This window comes from Siniperca chuatsi, linkage group LG15, assembly GCF_020085105.1.
Source record: "Siniperca chuatsi isolate FFG_IHB_CAS linkage group LG15, ASM2008510v1, whole genome shotgun sequence".
Taxonomy (NCBI): Eukaryota; Metazoa; Chordata; class Actinopteri; order Centrarchiformes; family Sinipercidae; genus Siniperca; species Siniperca chuatsi.
The window spans coordinates 13,378,697-13,388,944 of record NC_058056.1 but is presented as its reverse complement, the minus strand read 5'-3'; positions in this window follow the sequence as shown (position 1 = coordinate 13,388,944).

The following is a 10,248-nucleotide window of genomic DNA, read 5'->3' as shown; positions in this document are numbered from 1 at the left end:
GGTTGTTCTATCATAAATCGCCATAATATTTCTACAAATATCCTACAGTGTCACTGTGGGTAGTTATAGCCTGCTTAATAGTGAGTTTATAGTGATGTTAATGTATGTTAGTGTGGTTTTAGATTTAGGATGTTCAGCATGAAATTTAAGAAACAACATGTAAGGACAACTGTAACACCGTTCTAAAACTTTATAGTATTAATTTGTAAATGATATTTTATATTTTTTTTTTTCATATTAAAGAAAACAAACTCTGGTGCAGGACATGTGGGTCAGTGCCGAATGGGATTTGACTGCAGAGTCCAAGTGCCTGTAATATGTCCACTATCTTATAATTAGTAATGATTCTAGAAATAGAAATATTTTGATAATCAATTAAAATAATGTTATATGTTAATTTTGGCTACTGTCAATTCATGTATTCAGATCAAATCATTATTTCAGATTCTCAGCAGTATAGAAGATATTTACATTTTTCATTTATCTCGTAATTAAGCCATATTCACATCTGTTTGTTGTTGTCCATGCTGTAATATTACAATGAAGCGATCATTTACACTTCGGTCAAATGACACCTATCTAGTCCAGATATGTTTCAATGACGACTTTCAGTTTCTTCAGTTTTTTTCTCTGAGCTTTCCTATTTCCTGTCTGTGTCTACAAATTACCCACCAAGCAAACAAACACACACAGTATTTCTTTCAATCCTCCAAAGGCCTTGTCTAATTCTAAATGCGCCTTACATCTAAAGAGGGCTTCACTATAAAAATCTGAAGTGGGTTTAGGCATAAATGGGATTAATTCCCAAAGAATGTCCTTTGGTCTTCCTCCCATAATTTCATTTGCAGGGTCCACAGGATGAATAGCCAAGCAGGCAGTGATGTGGAACTGGAGGACAGGCCTTGCGGGGCCTGTGCTGCTACACCGCAGCCTTCAGGTTATGTTACCTTGATAATGTCACAGCTGCAGGAACCACACCGCCCACCGTACAGGACACAGGAAATCCAATTATCCGCCTTCTAATGTGTGGGAATTTTACGCTCTTATTTTTTAGACTTTGGCTCCAGCTCTGCTTGAGGGCAAACCTACCTGAGAAAGATTCCTGGGATTGTTATTTATTTATTTACCAGGAAAAATGTCCACTGGCTTTTTGACTGAAATCAATATTATAAGAAAGTTAGATTGTAGTGGAAGCGAAAGAAAATAGTTTTTCTTGGGAAAAAAACATGAGTAGGATTTTAAAAATCTGTTTATTTTACTTCACTGGCATATTTTTTGTGGCTGGAATTTAAATCTGATATCAGTATTATACATACAATAACTTGGTCGCACAAACAACACACAGCTATACACAGAAAGACGGTCAGGAGTAACCTCCCGATTTGTCCTGGCGTCAGCCAGGTCTTTGTGATGGCTATATACAGGAGCAGGTCCCCCACCTGCCTGGACCCCTGACTGTTTTTTGATTTAATTAAAAGGAAGAGGGTGCATCAATTTCAACCGTGTGGCGGGGAGATGACAGTACACAAATTGAAAGTAAGCATCTCAGTGGAGCAGGGAGGGGGCCGGCCCATCATTAACATGGAAGACAATTCTGTGTGCAGTGTAACAAGATTAGAAACATTATTATCATTCCACCGCTAGACATAAAGCTCTGCCATGGAAAGAAAAAAAAAAACAATCTCAAGAAGGCTCTTTACTCAGGACAGAGTGAGACAGTCTTAAAAAAAAAGCATGGTGGTCATGATATTGAGCTGAATCACATACCTGCATAGGCAAGTGTTTTTTCTACTCTCTGTGAAAATATGTAGCTCATCCCTTAGGGAGGTTTCATATTTTCTGATACTTTACCCCACACAGCAGTGATTATGTATCTCAGAAGTGATTATATACCCCCCCCCTTCTCCAGCAGAGATCCAGTGTGTCGGTGATAGGGTTTGCTCTCGGTCCGATCCGAAGGAATGTGAATGGCCTCCGAGCTCGAGGAGGAGCCCTATTAATGAACAGTAAAGACAGATGAGTCTCTCTCTTGCCAAGCAGGTTGCCTCAATTGGATTAGTGAAGCTGGGATTGGGATGGATAGCTGTCTATGTGCCAAGTGGCCATTAGCCCTGCCAATATGCCAATATGATGATACACAAAAACAGGCTCAGGATTCCCCTCAGCGATCTCAACACTCAAACTACAGTTAGCAACTGAGGATTTCTAAAGCATTAAAACTGTAGCGACATACTAATTTATTCACATTTATCAACTGTAATTATATGAAGGTTAAATAGTTGATTTAACAGCTGACATCTTTAATTGCGAGTGGCACCTTAGCTAGCTTCCCGTGTTGCTTTCATTGTTCAAGAAATACAAATATTAGTATCTAGGACAAGTGATCTGTCAATGGCTGTCACACTGTACTTTATGAATGAAAAGCTGCCCATTCCCGGTATGTGTCAGAGCGAGTTGCTGTGTTTCAGTGGCTGATGTCATGTTCTCTTCGAGGCGATGATGGGTACTGTAGATGTCAGCGGACACCAGGGGCCCCTTCTCCAACCAACTATACAAATGGGCATGAGTGTGAAGAGCTGGGGAAATGTTATCAATCACCCCACGTCCCAGTGGAGGAGCTGCTGGCGTTTGTGTAGAGAGTCCCACTCATACTGATCCATATAAAAGGCTGTGTGATGTATTAGAGCAGATGAGCAGGGGCAGGCGCTGACACATGACTGACAGCTCATTTGACAGCCCCAGGAAAGTGTGCAGGGAAGTTTCAATCTAATCTAATGCTGCTGAAGGAATGAAATTGTGGTGTGAGATTATGTTTTTATGTTATATCCCCTTTAAGACAACACGGGCTGAATGGGATGAATATGATGTGGATGACCCCCCGGTCGTACCTAGTTGAGAACTCCTGACCTGTGACTGTCCCCTCAGTCTACTTCAGTCCAGTGAATCAGGTTTCTGAAGAAAAAACAAGAAACTGAAACCCGGCTCAAAGCCATATGTGTGGGTAAACAAAAAGATTTTTGTGTCATGCATTATCAATCAGCTGTCTTGTGGGGCTTTCCAAACAGGTAATCTCTGTCATTCAATCGCTCCACCGCAGGAGCTGGGTCCTCCTGAAACGGGATAGCCACAAAACAGACATTAATATTAAGTGCAAGGGAGCTCAGCTTCTCTCTGATAAGTGCAGAATATCTGGGTAGGCCACCTGCATCTTGAAATCAATATTCCTTTTTTCTGTAGTATAGGTTTACACTCGTACTTTTAATGCTAAGCTATATTTTCTTATAATAAATGGCATATTTATTGACACACAACATTAAATGAGCCCTAGTTGACTTATGTGAAATATTTCCACATACCACACTCAAAGGTCACAGAGGTCACAGAACATTTCTTTAATTACACCAGAAATGTAAAATTATTTTACCAGAAAACTATTAAAGCCCAGGAGACTCAAACCTCCCAATGCGTGCTCTCGCAATGATCAATCACGGAGGGCTAATTAGCCATTTTACAGCTATAAAAAAAAGACAGTCAGCCTTTTTCATTATGCCCCATCTATTTTCCCTAAATTATAGCCTTTTCTCTCTTTTTTCCAACTTTTGAAAGTTATTAGAAACTTCTGCTGCAGTGGGGAATAAAGCATCAACTTTCCATATTGGACGCGCCAGGTTTTCGTACCCCTCCGTCCAGTGTGTTTTATTCGTAGAATGAGGTCAGCAGTTGGCCCGCAAGCACTGAGTGTCAGCTGCTGTTTTTCCATTGAAGCAGACTATACTAGGGTGTTTAGCCCTCTGACAGGCTTGACGTTGGCCTCTTTGCGGCCCAGTGACCACAGAACCTGATCCCACACAATCAAGCGGCTGTGTCTGCCCAGTCTAAACTCACCTTCCCCACAAATTGCTCCTCCCTCTACTTCCTGTGGCATCTCCTCTCCTCCCCTTTTACCTCTCTCTTCTCCATCTGTTTCCACACTTCAGCTTTTCTGTGTGACATCCTCCATATTTCCCTGCTAATGCCTTGGAAGCCCCAGCGAATGTTCGTATTGTCTAAGTGATCATTAAAATTTATGGCAAACTGACTTCATGCAGCTTGCTAGGCCGCGCTGGCATAAGTCATAATTATGTGATGACACTGTAAGACGGAGGGTCCACACTGGCCCCCTCTCTCAGGCAAGTTAAATGATATAATTAGCCCAGTAAGAGGTGAATGCTCCAGATTGGATAAGTTATTAAATGTTTGGATGAACCTGAGCTCCATTTCCCTAACTATCACTGTCTTCCTCTCGCTCCCGCTCCCTCCCTACTTCCTCCATTAGCCCATTAGCAGTTATGTGATACTATATGCTGATGGGGCAGTGGACAGAGAAAGTGGGTAAATTAAGCCTGACCACTGGTTGTGGTATGGACTGCTCTTATAAGGTGCCACTGAAGGACACTGCAAGACTCAAGAGAACAGCACATCTCTGAGGGACGCGTGACTACAACAGACCTGATGGTACAGTAATGTGAGCTCAGCTGAGTTTGTAAACTTGAATAATGTCACTCTGACCTTCGTTATGATCCGAGACTACACGTTATGTTGATTGCATTCATTAAGAACTCACTGTTTTCACCCCACGGAACTGTGGAAAGTGATTGTACTATACAACAAACACGGGTCAGATGGGCAAACATGTCAAATTTAACCCATCAGATTGCTCAATTTGTACCCAGTTAAGCTGTAATGGAAGGCAGTGCACTGAGGTTGACAGCGTGCCTACCGCTGGGCCCTTCATCCTCGGTGTGTGTGCCATTGTGTGCAAGTGTGTGTGTCGCGCTCCACCAGAGGGTCTCACCAAGCATGACTGCGTGTTATTCACACTGACGAGTTCCACTGTTCACTGTCACCTCTCATTGTGAGGGGAAATAAGCCTGTGGAGAGGGCTGTGGAGAGGGCTGCGGACAGGGGAGGGTGGAGGGAGCCCCACGTACAACCGCAGCCCAAGGACTAGTTTGTCTTCCAAGGATAGCCGAGCTGAATATCCCGAAATATCAGTCCACATCCGCCCAAAGGCAGACATTCAGATGCAGTATGTTTCACAGTCTGGTTATGTTTTCTGACACATTCTTCCAGACAGTGGCGGAGGCCTAGCTGTGTGTGTGTGGCCATGTTCGGGGAGGGGTGGGTGTTATGGTGCTTGATTTGTTGTGAAGACTCGAGCAGCAGGACTCAGCAGAGTCCAGGTTGGCCCAGCAGGCCTGCCGAGAGTGACACTTCCTCTCTCTGTCTTGTCCTGCGGAGAGCCTTGACAGCAGGGACCTGGTGCTGAGCTGCATCCCCGCTCATCATCACCAGAACCAACCACCCACAGCGGACGAAGGGGGGGAAACTCGGTTATCTGTGTCAACCCCACTGTCCCCCCCCCCCCCCACCTCTATCCCCTGCTCCTCCTCCTCCTCCTCCTCTGTCTTTGGCCCTTCTCCAGAGAGACCAAAAAGCCAGTCTCTCTCGGCTCCCGATTGTTTTTGTTCCTGTGAGCAGACAAATAGAGCTTGGACTCTTACAAAAGAAAATGCCGGAGCTCATCTGATCTTACTGCCCTAAGGAGTGGCCTGGGCTGAAGGGCTAGTGATTGGAAAATTACAGTGCTGCTCCAGCCATATTTTCAGGGAGTCTCGGTCAGACTCTTTTCGGTTTGTGTGAAAGGCCATCAGCTGAATGGCCAATCGTGCACTTTTACAACGCATCCGTCAATACTGTGGAGTGATTGGCTGTTGACTGCGCTAATTTAGATCTGGATCATTTGTGTGGTAATCCTAATCTTTGACTCTGATAATAATATATGTGGATACAGAGCAAATTATCCTGGTGGGTGACAGATAAACCTAGTTTTTAAAATCTGAAATGATGGCAGTTTTCACTCTGCAAGAAAAATCGAAACATACATTAATCAAATACACGCACACTGAACTGGTCAGCAAAATTTGGTGTGAGACAGCAGTCAGAGATTTGGTCTTTGGGTGAAAATACCTGTTGCGGCTCCAGAGTGATGTTGAAGCTGCCTGTCCCTGCAACACAAGTGGCTCTCTGAAAAGTGATTACAATTGGGGTGCGCTTGTCAGCACAGACCCTCCAGATTTGAGGTCAATTTCGCCCCCTGATTGCACGTAATTTTGTGTGCGCATCTGTGGGGGAGGTAGAGACAGAGTGAGAGTTTACTGTTGCCTCATTGAAGCCATCATCATCAGCTGACGAGCAGAGACTGAAGCCAGAGTCTGTCTGTTTCATCCTTTTGTTTTTTCCTCCACCTCCCCGTCTTTTATTCTTCCATGCCACCCCCCTTTCCCTCTTCTCTTCCCCTCATCCCTATCTCTGCTCCTCTTCCACCCCTTGGCCCTGGCCCTCTGCCTGCTCTTTCGCTCACCCCCCATGTTCGCAAATCACTTCTTCCCGTGTCAGCAGGTAAATTGTTTTGTCCTCCCATTCCCTGCTTTCATTACCTTGTGTAAATTAAGCGATATGTCGTCCACCGGTGCGCGCCAGAGCACTCACTGCGCCAACGCCAAAATCATGAGATTTGGCATAATAAATGAAGACAAACTGGCAGTAGCAGTGCTCCTCTCCGCGCGGGCTCGCCTTCATTATTCGCTTAACTTGCCGGAGAAAATGACTTAACCCTGACCTGTGTATTTCGTCCCATATTCACTCCAGATAAAAGCCTTTTTACAGCGCACAACAATTTATATTCCAGCAAAGAGGCTGCTTTTCTCTGTCAGTTTTCCAATCTCAGCTCCTGAACACACGTCATTAAACTTGTCTTGCCTTCCTGTATTTGTCCATCAGTCCTTCTTTTTACATAAAATCTGGCGGCATTATTCTGGGATTTGATGGCACCCACTCATTTTTTCCCCTTGGAATGTTTGATTGGAAGAAATATAGCCGGGCTGGGGCTGTCTCCTCTCCTCTGTGGAATCATGCACTTGATGAAATAGTGTTCCCCCAGCAAGAATAATAAAAACAGACTTGTGCATTACAGGGGGCTCTCAATCTGCCAGCTGGGCTGAGCTGAGCGAAAAAACCCACCCTGCTCCTGACAGATTTTTATAGTTATCCCAGCAGATAAATGGAAATGGGTGACCGGGATGGGGTAGGCCACTCTGGAACTGAGCGTTGGCTGCAGGGCTGGACAGCAGCATGAGGTGTGAACATTAAAAGGTCGACCACAGAGACCAGGGCGCTGGTACCACCAGAGACGTCCAATTGTTTAGAGAGAAACCTGTGATAAATTGTGGCTATACTACTAAAACACAGAACGTATACTGATAAGACCAAACTAAAATTCAAACACCCAATATAGTTTGGTTTATGTTAGTAAACCTTTGCTTTTGTCCCCCATAGCTAGTGGTAGTGATAGAGTTTCACATTGTGGTTTAGCTCCATTGAGAATAAACTGTAGAGATTAAAAGGGTGATTGCAACTGTCCTCAGGGTGATAGGTGTTCACTTTCCAGTTTGGAAGTGTCAGCATTACTATAATACCAAGCTCACTTCAATGTAAAAGGTCACAGACACTTTGCATAAAGTCTTTCTTTCACTGTTACTGGAGCAGAGCCCCTAGGTAGTTAGTTTTAGTTCTTCGGTGTAGCATGAGATGGAAGTTGTTCTTGCTTGTCTTAGAGGTACATATGGTACAGTGTAAAATAATAGTATAATAGAAACCATTTAAAAAGAAATAAAAAAAAGATAAACACAGAGAAATAAACACAAGATCGGTCCAGATGTAGAAATGTGAAAATATGTGATTTCAAATATTTCTATGTATTATTCTGATTTTGTGGATGTTTAGATTTCACATTTTAATGCATAAAGTCAGTATAAGAGTATATTTTCTCAAATGTTTGAACATTTTTATCATTTTCATCTTCCGTTACAGCACATTGCATTATAACAAAATTAGTTTTAGACCTGAGATGTCTTTTCTCCTGAAAACAGATTAGAAATTATATTATATTAGAAAAAAACTTGAAAATTTCATGTTCACATCATACAACAAATACTGAACAAAAATGTACGTATGTGTTTTCACATGTAACCCTTTTTAGAAGACTAATGCCCTTAGTAATGGTCTTTGCCTTTGAAACAGTTGAATGCTTTTTCTATGTCAGGATTCAGTCCGAGCTCCTTTAGTTCTGTTATACAGAAAACAGCAATATATAAAGGGTTAAGTATTTAAACAAATAACATTGGTTAAAAAGGAGTTGAAAGTAGAAAGAACAGGAACAAGAGGGCATGAATTAAATGAGTAAAAACAAATCAATTATACAACCACCTGTCTTTCTAATTGATTTTTAGCCACTCAAGCAGGATGTTCTCCAGCTTTGGAGTCATATCCTCTTTAAGAGCCTAAATCTTTGGATGATCAAGAGCTCCCTGCCTGAGGGTTTAGCCTATAGCAAGTAATTTAACCATCATGAAATTAGTAGATCAGGTAAAATGTTCATTTTTGCTAAGTTTAATACATTTCTGAATTAAAGGAGAGAAATAGATTCCCCCCCTACTTTGACTTATTGGCCATTATCAAATTAAAGTGGAAAAACGCTAAGCCCAATACTCCTGCAGCAGTAATTCATGAAACCAAATGTAAGCAGCATTTTCAATACTGAAATAGGAGTTGGAAAGTGCTGGGTTTAAATGGAGGTTGAAAAGTTCCACTGTGGATTGTACCTTAAGATTTTGCCTTCTGGGAAGATAATCAGCCATAAATGGTGCTCGTTTCCACCTAACAGGCCCTGATTAATCAGCCAAACTGAGCAGGCTAATCAATCTACCTCTAGTGCTTTCCATGCCGGGCCTGGAGAGCCTCTGCATCCTCCTCCTCCTCCTCCTCCTCCTCCTCCTCCTCTGTTCAGCAGTAGGCATTGTGGAGAGCAATACAGTTGTGAGAGATGAACACAAAATGCACACGGTCGTAATTTTGTAAGTGGTGAGACGTTTAATGATGCCTTCTCTACACCTTGAATACTGCTCATGTGCCTTGGTTAAATAAATGCTTTTTTAATGTTTCTGCATTTCAGTGTCATTTGATTGATGTGTTTTACCATTCTGTAGCAATGACAGATCTCCAAAAACATAACAAATAATTGAAATACAGGAGAAAGAAATTACACAAGATTGCTTAGTTTCAACTAACCAAAAGATGTGATGAATTTGCAGACCCCTTCAAAGAGAAGACAGCCAACATCAGGTCTAGTATATTCCAACTCCAAAATACCATAACAGCTGAAGAAACACTGCCAACTGTACACTCTGAAGCCCTAGACAGTTTTAGCCTGGTTGACACTGAAATGCTCAGGGAAGTGGTAACCACACTGAAGTCTTCCACACGCACCCTTGACCCAATCCCAGCCTCCTTTTAAAAAAATGTTTTTAATTCAGTGTCTGAGGAGGTTCTTACAATTTTTAAACACTCGATGCAACAAGGCATAATCCCCACAGCATTCAAAACTGCACTTGTGAAGACTCTCATTAAAAAAAAGTACCCTTGATCCCTCAATACCCAGTAATTACAGACCAATCTCCAAACTTCCATTTTAAAGTAAAATTTTAGAAAAACTTGTGTATATTCAGTTAATCAATTTTATTAGTCCAAACAATAAGTTGGAAATGTTTTAGTCTGGTTTTCGAGCTAATCATAGCACTGAGATAGCCCTAGTCAAGGTCGTCAATGACATCAGGATGCATCTGGATGCCAAAAAAATAAAAATTAAAAAAATTACTACTTGATTTGAGTGCTGCTTTTGATACAGTTGATCACAATTTTTTTTAAAGTAAACTGAGAAATCACATTGGACTGCCAGGAACTGTTTTTAGCTGGTTTTCTTCTTATCTGTCTGGCAGAGAGTTTTTTGTTGCTATTGATAACAACTTCTCCAAAACCTCCAAAATAACCTGCGGGGTTCCCCAAGGATTGATTTTCGGGCCATATCTTTTAAAATCTATACATGTTTCCCCATCTCTTTCCATTGTTATGCCGATGACACACAACTTTATGTGGCTGTGTCTCCTGATGACACAGGACCCATTGATTCTCTTTTTAAATGTATATCAGATATTAATGTATGGATGTCACAAAACTATTTACAGCTCAACCAGGACAAAACTGAAACTTTAGTCATAGTCAAGACCAGAAGGAGAGAACACATTACACTGTTTAAAAGTCCTTACATTGGTTGCCCATTAGTTTCCGTATTGATTTTAAAATTCTTTTACT